At 38.9% G+C, this 22,599-nt stretch overlaps 1 long non-coding RNA gene across 1 annotated transcript; it reads left to right on the top strand.

Annotated features, from left to right (window-relative positions):
- The first annotated feature begins 1,080 nt into the window (after positions 1–1,080).
- Positions 1,081–21,455, top strand: LOC123642591. The gene is made up of 3 exons (XR_006736491.1): positions 1,081–1,210; positions 2,415–2,559; positions 21,365–21,455. It is a non-coding gene; the product is annotated as an uncharacterized LOC123642591 (long non-coding RNA).
- The last annotated feature ends 1,144 nt before the right edge of the window (positions 21,456–22,599 follow it).

Here is a 22,599-nt window from a genome sequence, read left to right as displayed (position 1 = left end):
AATGGTTTAAATTTGTAAATAGATAGCAAGATTTTTTTTCCTGTACTTTAGTTAGTTGGATAGTTTTTCTGGATTCACTTTTTATAAATTGGGAAGCTCTTTGTGATTCTGAGTTTTATTTGGGGGCTCAATTCCAGCTTATCCTCTTTTAGCCCCCTGAAACAATACCCTCTATTCCATAATGGGTGTTAAAACCTTAGCCCTAGAAGGCAGTTTTTATTTTTGGCTTCTAGAAACAGCTCTTTTCTTCTTTGAAGCAAAGCTGTGTAAAACAAGTTATATAAAATGTGATATCTGTGTTTTTGCATCCATGTTTTTTCCTATACATATCAGATCAGTCTGTCACATTTCTGTACATTTGGGTAGGATTCTCAAGCATTGGTTACTATCTGCTCTGTAATGGCTGCATATCTAGAGTACATTCAATATTGCTTCCACTCCCTCTGTCAGCTTCATTCGGTCTCTTAAATTATCTGTCTTATCCTGTCTTCCCTGAGTAGTTTATAAACTCCTTAGGAGAAAGGACCTCACTTTGTTCTTTTTGTATTCTGCCTGTCTTTAAAAATATCAAGAATAATAAACATCAATGAATGCTTTTAAAACTCACTTCTGAAATGTATAATTCTGAAACAATTTGTGAGGCAGCAGGCTCCATGGGCCATTTTAAAAATATATAGCAACTCTCAAAAGAACTATATCTCTCACCAAAACAAGCTCAGACTTTGAAACAGAAGTGGTGAAGTTATGTTTACAGTTTGTGAGAACTGATAAAATATGGAAAGTGTCTTATTAATGTGAATCTTGTTGTTGAGGTCATATGAGCATCAAGGTCACCTCTGGGACCTGCTTTCTATCACCTTAGAGTAAATCTTTTCACTGCAGTCATTGCTGTGGCTGCCAGTCATGGCAGGGGAAACCAGACTGCCCTGGTGTTGGCTGCACTGTGAATCTCTGGCTTTCTGCCCTGGGCTACTTTGTCACAGCGCTGGAGGGATTCCTGTGGAAACCTATTCAGACCTTCTGTTGCAGGCACAAACCTGAAAGAGAGAAAATATTAACACTCCATGGAGCAACACCTCATCAGTGGAAGATGGAACTAGACGTATACTCTCCCCTTTTAGCCCTCTGATTCAATTCTGCACAGCATCTCAGAGAGTCTCCAGGAGGCTGTCAGATCAAGGACCAGTTGGCCACAGTGATGAGCAGTTTGGTAACACACTCTTGCTTTGGCTTTCTCTTCTCAGTTTCACTCTACCAGGTCCCTTACTCCTCCTGTTCCTTAGGATTACTGCCCCTAGAATCACTTTCACCTTGCTTCAGGAAACCCAGACTAGGACAGGGAAACTAAACTGGTATGTCATAGAACAGTTGGTGAAGAGGCCTAACTTTCCTGAAGCGGAGAGTCAACTTAATGAATTAGAAAATCTTGTTTAGAAACATGCATCTGGTTAAGAAGAAATTGGCCAAGTTCAAGGAGGGATCTCCACAAGGACAACTTAATTCTAGTGAAGGAATTTTTAAGCCACAAATGCCAAGGAGGGTTGAATTGATAGGGAAAGGTAGGCTGGGAATGTAGAGCAAAAATGAGGCAGAACTTTGGGCTTCAAAAGCAACTACATGTTTTTCTCCTATATTGTGAGCTCTGCATTCTCAACAATCTCTTCTCTTTTTCTCGATTGAAAGGAATGCATTTTGGCATTGTTTTAAGGGATGTGTTGGAACCATGTGGATTGATGGTAATTAAATTAGGAATCTGGTGTCCAGTGTGGGCAGACCAGATGGCTAACAGCTCCTGCAAAACGTTCCTTGAATAAAGCTCATGCTTCTGCAACGGATAAACTAGTATGTGACAATAAGACACTCAGGAGGTCAAGGCTAAAGAGAATAAAATGTTCTGTAGGCACTCTAACCCTAGCTGTTTTTTCTGCCTTGACCAAACTGCTGACAGCACATATCTCCATTAGCTGGGGGATTTTTCTGTATCCTTTTCACAGTGGTTCTGATAAGCTCTGCTCATAGCAGAGGACACTGGTTTGATTGGTAACCATAATTTTTTGGGAGTTATCGCTCAGGGAGCTTGAATAGAAACTTATAAGACAAAGAGAAATCTAATCTGTCTCTTGAGCGAACATTTATGAAAGGGAACAGTGTATAAATTTATCATATCAGGAGCCAACCTTTATATGAAACATGGATTCTCTCAAGTTTAAGCAGATTGTTATATAACAGGTGGTAGCAAAAATAACAAGAATGGCAAAAGATTGTTATATAACAGGTGGTAGCAAAAATAACAAGAATGGCAAATTATCAGGAGTCTGCTTGTGCTGGGCTAGGTCCTGTGGCTACTTTCCACATACCCTTTCTAGTCCTCAAAACAACCCTGCAACGTAAATATTATTATCCTTATTTTCCAGTTGAAGAAAATGTACTTCCAAAGTCATAGAGCCGGGTAAATGGCAGCACTTCAATTAGGATAATCATCGTCATGACCATAATCATAAATGTTGCTGTCATTTATTGTGTACACACTGATGACCACATCTGGGGTGAGCACCTTACGTAAGTTTTTAAAATTTAATCCTCATAGTAACTCCTTGAGTTAGTCATATCATGCCCATTGTAAATAAACAAAATGAAGTATGAGGTGTGTGGTTTTTTTTTTTGAGACAGGGTCTTGCTCTGTCTCCTGGGTAGAGTACAAGGTGTCATTATAGCTCACTGCAACCTCAGACTCCTGGGTTTGAGTGATCCTCCTGTCTCAGCCTCCCAAGTATAATAGCTGGTACTATAGGCACGCACCACCAAGCCCAGCTAATTTTTCTATTTTTTATGGAGACAGGGTTTCCCTCTTGTTCAGGCTGGTCTCCAACTCCTGGCCTCAAGCAATCCTCCCGACTCTCTTCCCAAAATGCTAGGATTACAGGCGTGAGCCACCACACCCAGCCTAGTAGGTGAGTTTGGAAGGTTAACATCATTAAGGTCAGACAGTGGGTAAGTCGCAGCTCTGGGATTTTAACTGAGCTATGAAGGGCTCTAAAGCCTTCATCCATCTCACTAAATCTTTAAAAACAGATTTCTGATATCCTGCCCTACGCCTGTCTTGAGATTTCCATCAAGCATGAGACAGGGTAAGTTCTATTTTTCACTATTGCCCCTAAGGGTCTGACTAATGCTGCTCTCTTCAAGGAACTGCTAACATCTCCAGTTTAAGCAATGTTCAAAACAACTGATGTGGATAAAACCCTTTCCTCCAAGGCCTCTCTTATACATAGTTCATTTTCTGGACTAACAAGATCTAGAGATAGCCCCACAGGGTCAACCAGTGAAACACTGGTAACTTCAGGGCCTCAGGAAAGCAGCAAGCAATATTTAATGGAAAATAGGCACATCTTATGGTAAATCAGTTCCATTTGTGAGATTTCCTCAGTGTCTAAGGAGCCATGACAAGCTGGAAAACTAGATTGACGATTCAGACATCTACTGTAACAGTCTCCTTTCTTTTGACATGGCATGTTTGTTTCTTAGATGGCAGAGTTATAGAGCCCCAGGACTTAAGGGGGGGAGAAATAATTTCAAATGTAAGTTGCATAGCAACTTTTTGGGTTTTAGCAAAGTATCTTTGACATTTCTGCATTCGGAATAGAACCTAAGACAATACAAAAGACAGAAGCAACGATCTCATTTTTATTTCCAGATTTACCAACAAGGTGTCAGACAATTTTCTTTCTTTTCTATTTGGATTCCCAAAACACTCAACCTCGCCTTTTACACTTTCCTCTTAAAATTCCTTGCCTAAATAAAAAGCATGACTTGTTGAAAGTTCCTTAAAACTAAAAAGTAAAGCATATTAGCTAATTCCCAAATAGCAGAACAATACAGTGATATGAATCTATAGCATACAAAAATACAGTTTTCATACACATTTGCATACATAAACTAAAAAGTAAAGTGTGTGGGCAGAAGTGGGATCCACTCCTAATTAGCTGTGTAGCTGTGTTGGAAAGGGCTCGTAACCTCTGTAAACAGTTTCTACATCTGTAAACTGCGGTTATTGATTTTAAAGATCTCTACTATCATTCCAGGTCAAAAGCTTTTTGTATATTCTATGCTACACAAAAACAAGATCGTATTACAGATGATACCCAAGGAGAAAAGACAAGGAATTCCTGATTATAATCTGCATTTGTATGTCTCTTATATGGTTTATGATTTTTCTTCACTGCTTTTCCTTCTAACTTTCCTGAACAGGGACATAAATGAGTTTCCATTATCATGTAATCTCTGTTAAGAGACCCTTTCCAAAGAGAGAAATCCTGCTGGCCCTCCCTGGCCTTTGATTTGACAGTGTCACCAGAAAAAAAAATCTCTGCCTGTGATTTAACAAAGTCCAAACTCTGGAGTGAAAGAGCAGAACCCAGGGGGTTGATCTGATTTTCCAGATCCTTTAATGGGAATGGAAGGCAAGCTCATGAGGTGTTCTTTCATAGGCTAATTTCTTTACTTTCTCCTCCTATTTCAAATAAGGAGAGACGGTGTGGGACCTGGGTTACGTGAAAAGAAAAGTCGGCAAGCCAGGGCGCTCTTTCCCCATGCTCCAAGAAGTAAGAGGAAAGGGAGTGCTAACCTCTGCTGAGCGCCTTCCTTACTAAGGTGCTTGCTATGGTAAAGTGTATGTAAAGAAGGCCTTACCTTCTTTATTTTATAGATAATGAAACTGAGGTACAGAATGGTTCAATATCTCAAAAATTGCACACCTAAACACTCAATGGAGAAATGAGTCCTAGACGTGTCTCCACTGTCTGCCCTACCACGCAGGCTCCACTGTGCTATAAAAGCAGGGGGCAGTCCACTGCTAACAGTAATTTTTGTCACCAAGTTAGGTTGTTTCTCTGTTTTTAAGTTCAAAGATTTGAATTGAATTAGTAAATGTTTCATAATTTATATAGGAGTCCTATTAAAAAAGAGTGCTTTGGATGCCCTTGTTAGGAACTTGTGCCAACTGAGGTTCTTTGTACCTATCAGTTTTTCATGGCTTAATAAGTATCTGGCACTCAGAGAAGGTGAGAAAATATGTACCTAGAATGGGGCCTTGGGGGTCCCAGGGATACACATCTACGAGGAAGCAACCTTTGATTATAGCCTCCATACAGGGCTTTGCATGACTTTATCATTGATGGAAATTTAAAAAAAAATGGCCTTTTCCCAACTCCTTGAGGGAGGTAAGTCAATGAGGAGAAGGTTGTCAGGTACACCACATTTTCTTTAGGTCTAATCCGAACATGTTGGTTAAGATTTCTTAAAATCAAATTATAATCAGGAAGTTGGTGCCTTCCTAAAAGGTAGCATCTGTTTCGGTGAAGTAGTAGTAACATAGCAAAGAAAGAAAAAGTGTGGGTGGATGTTTTTCTTCTTTATTTTCACAATTTCCTTTTACAGATTGCTCAATAACATCTGTTGGTCACTGAAAACCCAGCTAAGAAAATCAAAGACTCACTGTTCGTGGCTTTGAAAACAAACACTTCTGAATAGCTCATTTCTGAATATACATTTCTAAGACATGGAACAGCCTCATCTCAGTTTGCCTTCATTTCTCTATTCCTATAAACATTAGGAGTAGTATTTATTTTATGTAGGCTCTGCCTGTCCTTTTCCTGCAACCCATCAAAGCAAAATAAAGAAATAATACCTTGGAAAATCCAGTCAAATATAGCTCTGACTTGATATTTCTATTAACATTTCCAGTTATACCAGGTGACAAGCAGATACTTTGTTACCTCTTTCATCTCTCCTTTCTTTTTATTTTTACTTTTTATTTGTATTAAAGATATAAATGTATAAAGCTCAAAGGATGAAATAATTATGAACAACAGCAGTTCCCTGTTTTTCTCTGCCCATCTTCTCCCCAGAGGAAACTACGTTCATGCATTTTAGCTGCTAAATTTTGGATTTACCTTTTTGTTTCTCAATAACATGGTTATATGGCTACTTCATGATTTCTGAGTTGTATTCATGATCTATCAGTTTCTCATTGTAGATGAGGATTTTGTTCCCTTTCCTCAGCACCCCTGTGTACCCTTTCCATGCACTTATCTTTTCACCGTGGTATGTAGAGGCTTTTCTTTCCTCTTAATTTTTTTTTTTTTAAAATTATCTGGCTTTAAGATTCTTATTATTTAAATTAAAAAAATTTTTTTTTAGAGACAGGGTCTCACTATGTGGGCCAGGATAGATTACGGTGACTATTCGCAGATACAGTGATAGTACACTACAGCCTTGAACTCTTGGCCTCATGCGATCCTCTCACCTTAGCCTCCCGGGTGCCCGTGACTATAGGCATGTGCCACGGTGCTGGCTCGTAGAGATTTATATGTTAATCTTATACTACACTAACCAATGTGTGATCAGTTTCTCGTTAATATTTGATGTACAGTGAAAGTTCTTAGAATTCACATTTTACTCTGTCTTAGCCTCTAAATTCCTTTGTAATCCAAAGAAATGGAGTTTTAATGTTCGCACTTAATTTCTACCAGATTTTGGGAGAAAACACTAGACATTCTGATTCTCAGTCTTCTTGTCATTAAAATGAGGGCAATAATATTAGCCTTATAGTATAGTCACAAAGACTATATAGTGCAACCATATTAAAACTCTACATGTCCATTGATGCAGATTCTACTTGGAAAAAGTTATGTTCCACAAATACTCTTATAACAGCACAGAAATAATATGAAAAGGATGGGCATTGCTTATAATAGGGTCAAACTGGAAATAAATAAAATATTCATCAATAGGAAATTGTTAAGTAAATTATGGTAACTATGCAACCATTAGAATGAGGAAGGCAAATCTTATGCATTGGTAGAACAATATTGCAATTATTTAAGTAAAACAAACAGAGGTAAGTTTGGATGTATAGTATGATATCATTTATGTAAAGTAATAAGCAGTATGGGTATACATATAAAAATACATATTTGTATTACTATTTCTAAAGAAATTATCAGGAGGGAAATATTTTGAACTGTTAAAAATGGTTACTTTTGGGGGGTGGAATTTGGGAATGGTTAAGTAAGACTGGAAACTTTCACTTTCTACTTTATACATTTCTATAATATCTTTTTTTTTTTTTTGGTAGAGATGGGGTCTCACTATGTTGCCCAGGCTGGTCTCAAACTCTTTTTTTTTTTTTTTTTTTGAGACAGAGTGTCACTTTGTTGCCCTGGCTAGAGTGAGTGCCGTGGCGTCAGCCTAGCTCACAGCAACCTCAAACTCCTGGGCTTAAGTGATCCTACTGCCTCAGCCTCCCGAGTAGCTGGGACTACAGGCATGCGCCACCATGCCCGGCTAATTTTTTCTATATATTTAGTTGGCCAGCTAATTTGTTTCTATTTTTAGTAGAGACAGGGTCTCGCTCTTGCTCAGGCTGGTCTCGAACTCCTGACCTCGAGCAATCCACCCGCCTCGGCCTCCCAGAGTGCTAGGTTTACAAGCGTGAGCCACCGCTCCCGGCCTGGTCTCAAACTCTTGGCCTTAAGCCATTGTATTGATTGCCTCAGTCTTCCAAAGTCCTGGGATCACAGGCATGAACCACCATGCTCAGCCCATGATGTTTTTATCTTTATTTTTTTAAATAAAATATTCTTGGAAGAAAAGATTAAATGAAATAACATAACACTTGACTCTTTATAAAAAATTGAAATATACTAGAGTTTTTCCTTTTTCACTGTCTTTTCTCCACCCTCGCCCCAAGCCTGTTCCTATTCATACTGTGTGGTGTAGATGGATGGGCTTCTGAGAGTTAACAGCCTGGCAGGCTGCACATGGTCAAGCTTCCTTTGTTGCGAATACAGCCCAGAGCAGCTGGGAGTGATTATTACAGACACCACACTCGCAATGAGCTTATTTTCTCTCTTCGAACGTCCTTTGGGAAGGGCATGTAGTCATTGAGCCCAGTGAATAGTAGAGTGGAAATCCAATCACACTTACCCAGGCTGAGGGCGTTGTCCTATAGACTGCCAGTGAGTATCTGTTCCTTAAGATAAGGGGGCTGACTTTATGCCTTTAAAAGCCACCATTTCAAAAACTGAGGTGGCTATAGTCCCATTAGGTCTTCAGAGATATTTGAGGCAGATTTCCTCAAGCCATATCTAATGATTATAATAAAGCTATTGCACCCCAGGATCTTTCTATTTCTCTCTCTGTTTTTTAGAAGATAATCATTTAAAACGTCAAATAGCTTATGATGAAAAAAACGAGTTACTTGTTTCCACTTTCCCACCTCATGAAAACTACACCTAAGAGACAATACCACATTCAACACTTTTAGTTATCTTCCCATATTTTAAAAGTAACACACCTTTACTTCTCTTTCTTGATTTTCTGTTTTCAATGCTATCTATTTATTTCCTACTACAGAATACAGGATTTGCTGTCTTTTATGCCTGTCCACCTTCCCCAACACAGTCTTCCTGTTTCTCCACATTCTCAATATATTTAGTCACAATATTCGGTTAAGTCAACATCCAGAATTTACCCTGTTGTGACTGTGTAATTATTTTCAGAGGTGAGTTACATAGTGGTTGGGCGGCAATTCTCCATGGGTCATTTGCATTTTTGCACATTTTCTGCGCAGAGGCACTGACAGCTTTTGTTCCCTATTGCCATTTCAAGGACGTAAGTACAGTGAACAGCCTTGGACTATAGTGATAATGCCTCTCTCCAGAGAAGAAGACAGCTGTGTTTACTGTCCAGTATGATAAAGATATATGTCTTCCTTTGGGGCAAAAGTCATGTAGGTTTGCTTTCAGCCCATTATAAAAGATTGGGATTCTCCAAGCTCAGGGTTCCTTAGCTGTGATACAAACCCATTGCATATGCAGCGTCCACCTAGGCTATTCTTTGTCTCCTCCATGAGACGTGGGGGACAAAGGCAACCAGAGCGACCATGAAGCTCATGATGCTTGCTGGTCTGTGAGTCATAAAATCCTCTGCTTCTGACCCAGGAGTCTCATGTCTTTTCCCAGCATCCATGAAATGACTGCAGGCTAACTTATTGGCTTGCATATAGAATAAGATCTCAGACACTTTCCAGTTCTTTAATGTAGTCAATTCTGGCTTCATTTCCTTTCTTCTACTTTTCTTATACTTCTTAAAATTCCTCAGGCTTGATACTTATTTTCTATTTTTGCTTTCCTCTTTGCTAAGTTTGTACATCCTGTTGAGAAACACTGAGAAAAGCACAGCACAATTTCCACGAGATTCCTGCGAGCATGCCCTGTGTCTGGTCCTGAGAAACATTGTCAGGGTCATCATATAGAATGTGACATCTGTATTCATTAAAAATTGTTAAGGACATCAAAGACAGAAATGGTGTTTTAGGTTGAATGAGTCTGAAAAGATATAAGAACTAAATGCAATATATTGTCCTTAAAACAAGCCTGTACCAGAAAGGGAAAAGAGATAGTTTTGGACAGTTGGCAAAATTGGAATGAGAGAGCGTCCTTGTTTTGGGAAAAGACACACTGGATTATTTAAGGGTGATGAAATATCATGTCTGATGCTTTCTTTTAAAAGGTTCAGAGTACAATGAATGATAGTGGGTGTATTACTTCCCCTTACACATACATGGAGAAAGAGAGAGAGAGAGATCATGCATATTCAGAAAAATGTTAACATTTGGGGAATTTGAGTGAAAGGCATACAGGAATTCTTCGTTCTGATCTGGAAGTTTTATATAAGTTATTCCAAAATAAATCATTAATATTTTTTAGAAGCGTGGGGCACTAAACTGCTTATTGGAAACTACGTGCGTGTTAAGCTTATCAAGTGTCAGCTTTTATTGTAGGTTGCTCAGGTAAGAGCTGGCTGTCTTGTGGGATTTCTGGCTGTCGATATTCATAGGGGTGGACAGTTTCCCTAGAGGACTCTTCCTCTGTCTCACGTGGTGGAGCATAAGCCCAACAGTCAGTGTTTTCAGGGCCCAGGATGGGAAGAAGACTGGAAATTTCACTCTGCCAAAAATAGACTCATTGAACATCTGTGTCACCAACAGGGAACTTACTATCTTCTGTGACATGCAGTGGGAGGGGCAGTGGAGAGTGCATGGATAGCGGGAGGGGACCAAAGAGTCTATCAACTCCTTTTTCAGACTTTTAACATATTCTCCTGTTTTCAGTCCTACTTGCAAATCCAGTGGCTTCAGAGGCCCCTAGTTCTCTATTGATAGAAATTTTCTGAGTTTCTGTGGTATGAATCAACTTGCTTCTGATGGGCTTTTTTCTTCTTCAGGTGCTTAGCGGAGCAAAGAAAGCTGACCCCTAAGTCACTTACCACTCAGTTATAAGCTTTCCATCTTCCAATATTTTGTGGACGATAATCATCTTCTATAATCACCTCTTTTGTTCTCTTTGTTTTTGTGGGATTATGCCCTTTAAAAATCACTTTGTTATTTTAGTGGGGTTTCATCAAGGAGCAAAGAGAAGTGTATTTTCTGTTTTTCTATCAGTTGTCATTAACAGGAAGACCTTTTATTACCTGAGCTTTTTATTGTTTTTATTTTTTATTTCTTAAATTAAAGATTTTTACCCTGAGCCTTCAGCAAAGGAGAAACTTTTTATTGAAGATTAACTTCCTGTGAATGAGGAAGTAATTGTACTGTGTAATCATTTGGCACAGACTCCAGGCCAACACTAAAATACCACTATATTGGAAAAGAAGAATAAAAAGAAGATTTTTGTTGTTGTTGCTGACTGATCTTCCAGGTGGTAAGAAGATTTCTTTTAATATAAAAAGGAAAGAGTTATTTTTTTGGATACTAATTTTTTTTCCAACTGAACTTTTAAATTGTATTTTTTCATTCTTGGATTATTTTTTCTTCATATGCAGCTGTTGTTTGGTTAAAATGGGTAAAGGAAAAATGTCCAACCCTTATATTTTTATATCAAATAAGCATTTATGCAGAAATAAAACTTTTATTTCCATATCATGGATAGGTATAACCTCCTCATTTTTATTTTATAATTTCCCCAGGATATGAATAATAAAGAAATTGTTAATGCATCTAGAAAGGCTTCTTACTTTGAACCTTAATTTTTATCTGTGAGAAGAAGTTCATTAAGTCTGTGCTTCCCAAATTGTGCATAGAGGCAGCCCAATGCATTGGGGTCATGTGACATGTTTAAATTTTTCAAGGGAAACAAGCAACATCTATTGGCCACTGCGTGAGCTTCTAGCTTGAAGTAGCTCAAAGTAGTTTCAACCTTAGATGGTGCTACATTGCTTTTATAGAAGACATATCTTTGTGAAGCTGAGTTTTCAGTGGTTGCTGTGATAAAAAGCAGATACCATATGAAAATAAATGTGGAACAGGAAATGAGGGTGGTGGTGACTACTTGGATTCCAAAGTTTGTGTACCTAATGCCAACAGGTGCATATATCTCACTGATAAGTGTAGTGGTTTAAATATGTGTCCAGATTTCTTTGACAATTTTTCCTTTAAGAGATGGATCCCAATTCCTCCACCTTTGAGTATGGGCTGGACTTAGTAACTAATTTCTAAACAATAGAATGTGGTAGAAGTGACAGTGTGTGACTCCCAAATCTAGGTCATAAAATGTGTTGCAACCTCCTTTTTGCTTTCTCCCTTTGATCACTCAATGTTGGGGAAGCCAGCTGCCATGTTGTCATGAAGATCAAACAGCCCTGTGGAGGTGTCACGTGGAGGGGAATTAAGCCCCTTTCCCGAAAGCCAGCAGGGAACTGAGGCCTTTGGCCAATAGCCACATCAATAAACTGTCAGTGGAAAAGAACTCAAACTCTCTAAGATAATTTAAAGAAGATTTATTCTGAGCCAAATATGCCATGCCCAAGAAGCTTTGAGCAAGTGGTCTCACCATGGTTGGGTTACAGTTTGGTTCTATACATTCCAGGGAGACAGAAATTACACATAAAGTGATAAATCAATACATGGAAGGCATACATTGGTTTGGCCCAAAAAGGCAGGGCATCTCAAAGTGGAGAAGTACAGGTTATGGGTGGCTTTAAAGATTCTTTGATTTGTAATTGGATAAAGAAATGCAGCTTTGTCTAAAGGCTTAGAATGTTTTAAGTTAAGATAGGAAGTCTGTTAATCAGAGACAAGCCTTGGGAATTGATGGCCTACAGGTGAGGTTTAAGCTTTGTCTTGCATAGCCTTAGGCCTGTTAATGAGCTACAAAGGATATCTCCAAGAAGGGAGGGGTCGTGGCAAGGCAGGTCTGGCCTCCCTTTTCGTGGCCAGCAACTCAGCTTTAGGGTATTTCTAGAGTCCCCTTGGCTGATAGGGGGTCCATTCAGTCAGCTGCGGGGCTTAAGATTTTATTTTAGTCACAGAACCGTAGTAGAAGTAGATCCTCCAGCCTCAGTCAAGCCTTGCAGTGTATGCATCCCCAGCCAACGTCTTAACAGCAACCTCATGAGAGAGCCCAAGCCACAGCCACCTGGCCAAGCCTCTCTCACATTCCTGACCCAGAGAAACTGTGAGATAATAAATACTTGTTGTTTAAGCTACTAAATTTTGGGGGCAATTTGCTACACAGCAATAGATACCTAATAGAGTCAATGTGATATCATGAAATAGAAATATTATTTTTTCTTTCCATTTATGTGTAATTTTTCAAACAGCTAGTAAGTCATTAGAACCTGAATACTACTTACGTCGTTTAAACATAACTACTTAATAAACAGAACTTTGGGTGTTTGTTTTTTTTTTTTGGCTTGGGACATGGTGAAAAAGTTACTGGGACACAAAGTGTTCCATGCACTGACAAAGTTTGGGGACCGCATCATTAATTAAGTAAAAGATAGTTGCTAAATCTTTTTTTTTCTTTCTTTTTTTAGGCATATACAATAATTATTACCTGGTTTTGGAATAAAAAATCTTCCTACAATTTTTTTCTTATTATGTTAGGGGGGCCATGAAAATGGAAAAAAGAAATTACATTTTGAATTTACCTCCACGAAGGAAATTATTTGTCTATTTGTGTGTAAATTGACTAATATTCAATAAACATAAATGAAATTAATGGCTTATAGATATCAAATACATAAGGGGTAATATAACATTTGAGAATAAACTAACACATACAACGAAGAATGGAAATATTAGCTTTGGATATAGCAATGTATGAAGGCAGTATGTTTATTGGAAATAAGAAGAGGCAAAGCACCCCCTAGTGGTAGTTGTTGACATATTTAATAATTCAATGGCAGAAAAAACTGCAACGCAAGTGTCTTCCTTTTAAAGTGTTTAAAAGGTACTTAACCTGTCCTTTCTTTCACTGATACTATTAAATCCTTGGTTATGGCTTTGAACTTGAAGTTTTTTTTTTTAATGCAGGCATAACACCAATGACTTTTAAAGCAAAATTCAGCAGCATTGTGTAGCTTTATTTTATGTAGGACAAAAAAAAACCTTTTCATGTTAATACATTAAAAAAAAACCTCAATGAAGTATAAAATTTTCTCAGAGCACATTGCAACCACACTATGTAAGCAACTTAAAAGTGTAAGGTGTCCCTCACATTATAAATTAAATTGGCTTATAATGCAGCATCTTCCAACTTTCTTGTCTATCTGTTAGGTGAATATTTAAAACACAGACTTTGTGCAAAACACTTAACTGTGTGGAGGGATGTGGGGAGGAGTAGGGAGGGATTCAGAAAATCGAATATATGTGGTGTGGGTCAGAGGATGATGAAGGGAGTAGGGGATGCCGTGGGAGCCCTTGCAAAGTTCCTCACCTGGGCCTAAGGGACCGGGCAAGGCCTCCAGGAGGAAGCATCTGGAGACCCTGAGGTGGAGCTGACCTGGTAAAGTTCCACTGTCTTGGTTTATCCTAGCCTCACAAAATGAAGGCTTTAATAAACTGTTGCTTGGACTAAAAACGAATTGCTCTAACAGAAGGATAACAACCATACTTTGTGAATTTGTTAATTATTCTAGTTGTGTCTGAGGACTGTGACATCATCACCTCTCAGAACAATGAGTCATTTTTCACTAGGGAGACCTCTTTCTCCAACAGTTTACTTTACCTTGTCTTCAAAATTGCCACCCATCTATATTCTCCAAGGGTGATTAATAATTCATGCCATATAAATAGAGGAGGACTGATTTAATTGACAATGGAGTTAATGGAAAGGCTAATTTTAAAAATGCAAAGTGATCTCAGCTTATCTTTAATTAAAAATAATTAGCTTACACTTTTATGGATAAGTGTAGTATGTAGAAACTTGGTGGAATTTTAGGATCACAGACCCAACAGCGTGTTATTTTGAATACTAGTTTAGCTCCACAAACATCTGTACCCCACAGACGGAAGTTGGGTTGTACCACCTTTCCTGGTTCCAGAGATGTACTCACTTATAGAGAAGTCAATAGATAAACACTTATAGGAAGCTAGAAGAGTGGGAATAAAATTTTCTGATGAAGACTATTTTTCACTCAATTGATCAGAGAGAAGCTTTAAAAGATAATGTATTAGTTTTACTTAGTTAATGACTTATCTAATTAAAAAAAGTGACTTTCAAATGTGTAAGAAGTAATTTGGAAATTATAATCTGTTACTAGTTGTTTCTTATAATGAGTCACAATTCTTCCTTTTTTTTTTTTTTTTTTGAGACACTGTCTTGCTCTATCACTTTGGCTAGAGTGCAGTAGCATCATCATAGCTCACCACAACCTCAAACTCCTGGGCTCAAGTGATCCTCCTGCCTCAGCCTCTCCAGTAGCTGGGACTATAGGTGTGTACCACCAGACTTGGTGAATTTTTCTATTTTTTGTAGAGATGGGGTCTTGCTCCTCCTTGCTTAGGCTGGTCTCAAGCAATCCTCAAGCGATCCTCCTGCCTTGGCCTCCTAAAGTGCTAGAGTTACAGGCTTGAGCCACCTCACCCAGCCACAATTCATAATTCTTTAAGGTATGGTGCAAATGAGGCAAATGAGGAATAGCTATGTTCAGGACAGCTTAGACACTTAGATTATATTGAAAGAAAATTTATATTCTAGTTTTCTTTTGGTTGCAAGTAAGGAAATCTAACTTGGCCTTCTTAAAACAAAAAGTGGATTTATTGGCCTGAGTAGCTGGAGTCAGGAGAGACTGTCACCAGCCACAACTAGCTCAAAGGTGAAACAGAATTATCATACTGTCTCCCCATCCCTTGGCTTCATATGTGTTGACTACTTGGCCTTGTTTGGTTAAAGTGCACAATCCTAAACCCCAGGGATATCTAGGTTTTTGCCACTCCATGTGTTCTCCAAAGAGCAGCTTCATAGGCATCATCTGTGAGCTTGTTAAAAATGCAGATTCTCAGGTGTACCCACATCTACTGAATCATCGGAATCACAATCCACATATTAAAAGACTCCCTAAGTGATTGGAGTGCATTTTACAGTTTGAAAGTATCTGTAGCAGACCACTGTGGCTATGAAAAGGGTTTTTTTTTTTTTTTTTTGTAATTGGCTGAGCCTGGATCTCATCGGCATTAAAATGATTATAGGAGCAGCCTCATCAGAATCACATGATTGGAGTGAGAGACCATAATTTGGAAGAGGTATATGGACGGATGGTGAAAAACAATGCATTATCTTGGTAACTGGCAAATTATGACTTTGGTCAAAAAAAAAAAAAAAAAGGGAGTTGGTAAGATCAACCTTATTTCTTAGAAAATACTGAAAACAAATTGGGGACTTTCAAAATGGTTTCTAATGGAAAAAAGCTGGGAAGAAGAGAGTGCCTGTATATATTTTATATATTATACATGTCTGTTAATTATCAGCATCTATTTTACAAGATAAGCTTATGAGTTTTGGGGCAAAACAAAGAAGTATACAAAACTTCTTTAACTTTGATATCTACCTGACAAAACTGTTTTGTTTTTCTAATGAACTTTCACCATCGTTAGTGGCTGCCTAGCCTGTGGCCTCTCCTTCTTTTTGGGGAATTCCTTGTTTTCTGTGATCTGCTGGTAGGCAGAGCCCACCTTCTACTATGTGAGGAAGATAACAGTTACTCGCTTTCCTGGTGTTCCTTGACAGAAGAATGGGCATATGGGTTACGCTGTATCAATCAGATGTTTCTACCCAGAAACTGAATCAGAAGTTAGTGACTCACATAAATGCAGGCACTACAGAGAATTTTCTCTTTAGCACTGATAATGTTTGCAATAAAATTAAACTCTTTTGGCCAGGTGTGGTGGCTCACACTTGTAATCCCAGTACTTTGGGAGGCCGAGGCAGGAGGATCACTTAAGTCTAGGAGTTCAACCCAGACTGGACAACATAGCGAGACCCTGTCTCTAAAAAAAAAAAAATTAGTCAGATGTGGTGGTGTGTGCCTATAATCCCAGCTACTTAGGAGGCTGAGGTGGGAGGATCATTTGAGCTAAGGAGTTCGAGCTTGCAGTGCCCTATGATGATGCTACTGCATTCCAGCTTGGGTGATAGAGTGAGACTCTGTCTCTCTTAAAAAAGTAAACAAAATAAAACATCTTCAACAAATTTAAATTCTCAGGTTTATGGGGCAGCAAAACAAGCTATAGCATGAAATACTTCATGGCAGTGGCAATGATATCGTCGATAGAGTAGCACATGCTGTAATTTTGAGTGTTGTTGTTTTCTGTGCAGCTTTGACCTTTGTAGGTCAACCTTCTTGGAAATTTAATAATTTCTACTAGAATGAGCCAGAGTCAGTTTCTTGCTTGTACCCTGACCGGCTTCACGGGTATATACGATTTGTGCATTTGCACAGGGCTCTGTGCCTAGAAGGGCCCCTGCACTCGACAGAGCGCTCAGCTGTCACTGTTTTGAAATTCCTAGTAATTTTAACAAGGACACCTGCGGTTTTACTCTGTGCCAAGTCCCACAGATTAAGTAGCTAGTCCTGCTTGTATCTAACAATGTTGACTGGTAGTATTTATTTTTCTGAAGGACAAGTTGGTCAGATCAGGATGCTTGAATGGCTACGAAGAAATCAGGAACATTAAGCGTTGCCATATACTACTTTTTTTGGTAGTTATAGTTTTCTGTGTGTTACAGTTATTTGTGTATCTATATTGTGTCTTCTACCATTCTAGGAATTTCTGAGAGTACAAACTGTGTTCCTGCAGCATCATATCCCTCCCTGTTGTCTGTGTGTCTGTCGCTTTCTGTATCTATCCAGCTATCTACTCATCTACCTAGCTTTATACTTACAGTGGAACAATGCTATTTTCTTTTGAGACAAAGTCTTGCTCTGTCACCCAAGCTAGAGTGCCATGGTGCCAGCCTAGCTCATAGCAACCTCAAACTCCTGGGCTCAAGCGATCCTCCTTCCTCAGCCTCCCAAGTAGCTGGGAGTATAAGTGTGTGCTATGATGCCCGGTTAATTTTTCTATTTTTAGCAGAGATGGGGATCTCACTCTTGCTCAGGCCATTCTCGAACTCCTAAGCTCAAGCTATCCTCCCTCCTCGGCCTCCCAGAGTGCTAGGATTACAGATGTGAGCCACCATGTCATGCCCAAACACTTTTTTATTGACGTAATCTCATTTTATTCTCATCTAAGCCCTATAGATGTTATCGTCATTACATACCAATTATTGCTAAAGGCAATAATTATTGCTAAAGACCAATTATTGCTCAGGGAGGTTATTCAAGTCTACTCCCTTGATTATAATGAAACTAGAGTTAAAACACAGGGTGATGTGACCAGCTCCTTTTTTAAAAAAATAAAAATAATGCTTTTTAAGGTGCTCCCATAATCATTTCAAGAATGCTAACTTGCATTGTACTGATGAAGAAACAGAGATGCCAAGATTTTGACAGATTGTTCAAAGTATGGTTAGAATGATTATTAGGCTCAAAGTTTGATCCAAGCCCAACTCCATGAAATATTCTGCAGTGGCAGTTAAAAAAAAAAGAGGTACGTATAGCACCAAAGAGTCATAGTTTACATTCCCATGGATTTTTGAAAATGACATATTTATCCTAGTAAATTTTCTTAAGACAGGAGGGAGGACGAGAAGATACCACTTGCTTCTTTTTCTCATTATAATTTTAAAAATATTTCCTCAGGTGCGTTCTGGCTACCATGAAATCTCTACAAGCATAGTTAAAATAGTTTGAGCTAGTCCAATAATACAAATGTTTTTGGAAACATAACGAGCAGGTATATTCAGTATCTTGAGAGTTCATGGGCAACAAAAATAAGTATGAGTTATATATACAAGTCAGGTTGCTCAAGTATTTAAGCAAATATGTAATTATCTCAGTTCTAAAACAAATATTTCTGATTAATGATTAAAAAAATTTCTATTTGAAAAACACTAATATTTTGGGAGAAGAAAGAGAGATTCATATTGGAAGCAAACGCCCTGATTAAATGAATAATTTTCTGAAATTAAGATATAATTTGAAAACTGCTCTGTAATGTTTATACAATGTGACTTGTAACTCATTCAACCTCTGTGTGGATATAGGAAATTGGCTAGTTTCAAAATTCCTTCACAGAAATACCTTTTTTTCCCTATTGCCCCATAATGATATTCTCTGATTTTTTAAAATGAAATAATTTTGTTTCATTAAAAAATGTGATCTCAGTTTTAAGAAGTACAGTCACTTTTTAAGCTGATGTTTTTACCTGATGTTATTACTGTGAAGCAATCTGGAAAAAGACTTTGGGATAATAAGCAAGATTTTCTCACAAATAAGATCAACAGTCTCCATTATAGAGAGAAGAGAGTAATTGTTTCACTTAGCTACAAAATCAAGAGATGGAAGACTGCGTGTAATTTGAGGGAATTAGTCATTATCTATTTTTCTTCTTTCTCGTAGAGAAAGGTTTTGGTTAGAAGTAGCAGAATGAATCAGAAATCTGGTATGTGATGCCAGTGTAGGGAAGAAGAAATTTTTTTTTTCTCTATTTCTTAGGTTCACTGATTGGGGCCCTGCAAATTAAAGTGACCAAAGACAGATTAACAGAACAAAAGGCTTATTACATATGCATATGCAGGCCTTCACAGAAAAGAAGAAAAGACAAAGAAGTGGTTAGACCTGGGGGCTTATATGCCATTTTAACAAAGAGCGATAAATTGTGGAGAAGTAACTAGACAAAGAAAGGAGGGACTTGGTTTTCTAGGGGAGGTTAATTTTGGAAAAGAAAATATATGGGGAAAATTAATGGAAGATAAGGGTTGCCTCAGTCTGCTGGGCTGGTACAACAAAAATATCATAAACTGGGTAGCTTATAAACAGCAGAAATTTATTTCTCACAGTTCTAGGTGCTGAGAAGTCCAAGATCAAGGTGCTGGCAGATTTGGTGTCTGGCGAGGGTCCACTTCCTGGTTCATAGATTCTGTTTGTTCTCTGTAACCTCACATGGAGGAAAGGGTGAATGAATTCTCTGGGGTCTCCTTTATAAGCCCTCATGACCTAATCACCTCCCCAAAACCCCACCTCCTAATGCCATCACCTTGGGGCTTAGGATTTCAACATATAAATTTTGGGGTACACAAACATTCAGACCATAGCGGAGTTATTTTAGAAAGTGTTGTTATGCAGACCCCAGTTGGTACCTTCTCCACTGATAAAAGTTGTCTCTGGTGGTTAAGAGCATCTACCTCTTCCTGGTGTGGGAGAGGGGTACACATTTATAAATGGATATTTATGTTACCTTTACAGGGGGAAATTTTACAACTTGCTTTTAGATAGAAAGGGAGAGGGCAGAGAGTTTTTCCTGCATCTACTGTTTCTCAATTGCCTTCAACTCAAAATCATCCTTATGCCCAAATGGCATATTTGGGGATGACGAACTCTGATCCCTGTCATCAGCATAGATTTGTAGAATCATTTTACCTGTGACCTCTGATCAGGGCCAGCTTCACAGGCATGTGACCTGTGTAGTGTCACAGGGCCCCACACCGAGAAGGGCCTTTTGTTGTTCTTATTATTGTTTCAATGCTGTGCTTTTGCTGTTTTGAAATTCTTAATAATTTCCGAACAACAAATCCTGTTTTTCCTTTTACACTGGGCCTCAAACCATGTGGCTACAAGCCATGTGACCAGTCCTGTCTCTGATGCTGCTAAACTTGTCTGGCAACCTCTAAGTGGGAACTCCAAACAGTCATCACCCTGACTTTTCACTCTCAGCACAGGTTTTGCTTCCTACCTCATCAGGTGTGACAAATCTAAGTTTCCAACACGTGTCTAAAAAGTTACCTGCATTCCTGCCTCTTGTCCTTTTCCCTGGAACAGAAGATAAGTCTTTCACCTGGGCTTTGGAAGCCTCATCTAGTCCCACTTTCTCCAGAACCTTCTTCTGTCAATTATTCCCCTCTCCCAGGTCTTCAACCTTTCTCTCTTCATTGGTTCCTTCTCCAAACATATGAACATATGCTTTAAGAGCAGCCCTCTTGCTGGGCATGGGTAAAATGGCTGAACTCCCAGGCAGCTTCCATGGTATCCACCTGTCCAGTGGAAACACAGTCTGGGCCCAAAGGAGGGGATGTGTCTACCCCGGGGGAGTGGTTAAGGGTGTCGCCTCTGCGGAGCCCAGAGCCCAACTCTGCTATTTACTAGCTCTGTCGCCTGGAGGAAGTTACTTAACCTCTCTCTGTCTCTATTTTCTTGTGACAAATGAGAGTAATAATAGTCCCTACTTCAAAGCATTGTTAGAATAAAATAAAATGTGTTTAGAACAGTGCATAGCACATAGTAAACATTATCTAAGTGTTTCTAATTATTACTCCTTTTCTCCTCAGCTCCACTGGCCCTTTTTTCATACCAAAGAATGATGAGTAGGGGAAAACAGAATACTATTCTGCTTGCCAAAGAAATTATTGGATGTTTGGAAGTAAATGGAAAAGATAGGGATTGTGCATTTTTATTTAAGTAATTAAATTAATTTTTTTAAGATGGGGTCTCACTCTATTGCCTGGGATAGAGTGCAGTGGCAGCATCATAGCTCACTGCGTCCTCAAATTCCTGGGCTCAAGTGATGCTCCACCTCAGCCTCCCAAAATGCTAGGATTATAGATGTGAGCCAGCGTGCCTGGCCTATATCCTTTTAATATCAAAACTTTTGTCCTCAGCTTTGATTCTTTAGTTGTCAAATCTGAACAATAGGAAAGATACCATTCAGCACCTTCCATTCTCCTCTTAGAACTTATTACTAAATAAAAACAAAGACATCCTGCTATAAGCAGTACCAAATACATGCTTATCAGTTTATAGCATCAAAAATGAAAAATGTCAGTATCTCCCAAATTCTTATTCTTCCACCCAATAAAGAGCAGATTCATTGATTTTCCTGTTAAAATAAATACTTATTTAACTACTTTTTTTTCCTGTTTTTTAGGAAACATCTTGTTCCTTGGGTGAAGTCTTCTGAAACATGGTCTGGTACAGCTTAATGTCACCAAAATCAATCCTGTTGTCCAAGTAATAAAACTAAGGTATGTCTAAATTCCACATACATCCTTGTACCTCACCTCTTTTCCATCCATTCAGTTGTCACATCCTGTTGATTTTTGCCTCCAATCTCTCATACCTACCCCTTTCTCCTAACTTTAGTTTAAGCGCTTTCTTATCTTCTGGCTCTCAACACTAGTAGGGCATTTTTTCTATATATTTCTGGGCACACCCCAGGCCAAGTGAACCAGAATCTCTGGAGATGAGACCCTAGGTCAGTAATGTCAGCATTTTTTAATTTTTTTATTTTTAGAGACGGAGTCTCACTCTGTCACCCAGGCTGGAGAGTGGCAGCTATTCACAGGTGCAATCATAGTGCACTATGGCCTCGAACTCCTGGGCTCAAGTGATCCTCCTGCCTCAGCCTCCTAAGTAGCTGGGACTACAGGTGTGTGCCTCCACATCTGGCTTTTTTTTTTTTTTTTTTTTTTTTTTTAGTTTTTGTAGAGACAAGGCCTCACTACATTACCCAGTTTGGTCTCAAACTCCTGGCTTCAAGTGATCCTACTGCCTTGGCCTCCCAAAGTCCTGGGATTACAAGCATTAACCACTGCAGCTGGCCCCAATATCAGTATTTTTAAAAGTTTCCCAGGTTGTTGTTCTAATGCTCATCAGGGTTGAGGACAGCTGCCTTTTCTGGACAATGTGGTCATCACCCCCTTACAGTTCTCCCTGTGTCTGGTCATCCTCCTCTAATGGATCCCAATACTGACTCAGAGTTACCTCCTGGTAGATAAATCTAATCATGTCCTGCTCTACTTAATTAACTCTGTGGTTCCCTTTCCACATAGGTTGTAATCTCAGCTCCTTAGCTTGGTGAGCAAAATCCTTCACGATTCCGCCAAAACCTACGTGCCCATTTCACCCTCGCTAATCCCATCAGTAGCATTGTATACTTTATGTCAAAATGCTCATAGTTCTCAGCACCAAGTTTTCTAGTCTTCTGGTCCCTTTTATTTTGTTTCCTCTGCCTGGAAGGCCTAGGGGGTTGGTTCTATAAAGGATTCTCTTACTCCATTAATTTTTTTAGGCACTCCTTCATGCTTGCTTCCATTCCACCTTGCACACACCACACGTTCCAACCCCTACTTGGGTCACAAAGACAGCACTGATTTGAGAGTA

The sequence above is a fragment of the Lemur catta genome, chromosome 1, assembly GCF_020740605.2.
Source record: "Lemur catta isolate mLemCat1 chromosome 1, mLemCat1.pri, whole genome shotgun sequence".
Taxonomy (NCBI): domain Eukaryota; kingdom Metazoa; phylum Chordata; class Mammalia; order Primates; family Lemuridae; genus Lemur; species Lemur catta.
This window is presented reverse-complemented; position numbering and strand designations above follow the sequence as displayed.